A 493-nucleotide genomic window follows, 5' to 3' on the forward strand; every position below is an offset into this window, starting at 1 on the left:
CGGAGCCACCAGGGTCCCTTTTCAACTGGACATTCCAGTCAAAAACCGGACGCCTGGCAACCCTAGCAAGGCAGTGTGGCTGCAGAGCCTCCAGCCCCAGAGCATCAAGTGGGTGGTGCCGCCCCAGGCCCAGCCCCAGCCCCAGCCCGCCTAGGCCATGGAAGAGGGGGTCTGGGGGCAGAGTGTGGGCGGGGCCACACCTGGCTGTTTGGGGAAGTTCAGCCTCCCCCCGCCTACAATACCCACTGCCCATGATTTCAGAGTTCTAGGGCTGCTTGTCCTAATGCAAGCTGAGGGGAAGAGTGTGCTCAAATTGAGAGAGTAAAATGGCAACTCAGTGACAATGACTGAAAACTCCTCAATCTTTGAAAATCCTCAACACCACAAGATCAACTGGGGGAAGTTTATCAATGCTCAGTGTTAGCTGACAGCGAATGTTTTGATCCAAGTCTCCCTTAAAGGTGTTCATTGTTAGACAAACTTAAGACTAAGT

The sequence above is a fragment of the Mauremys reevesii genome, linkage group 7, assembly GCF_016161935.1.
Source record: "Mauremys reevesii isolate NIE-2019 linkage group 7, ASM1616193v1, whole genome shotgun sequence".
NCBI lineage: Eukaryota > Metazoa > Chordata > Testudines > Geoemydidae > Mauremys > Mauremys reevesii.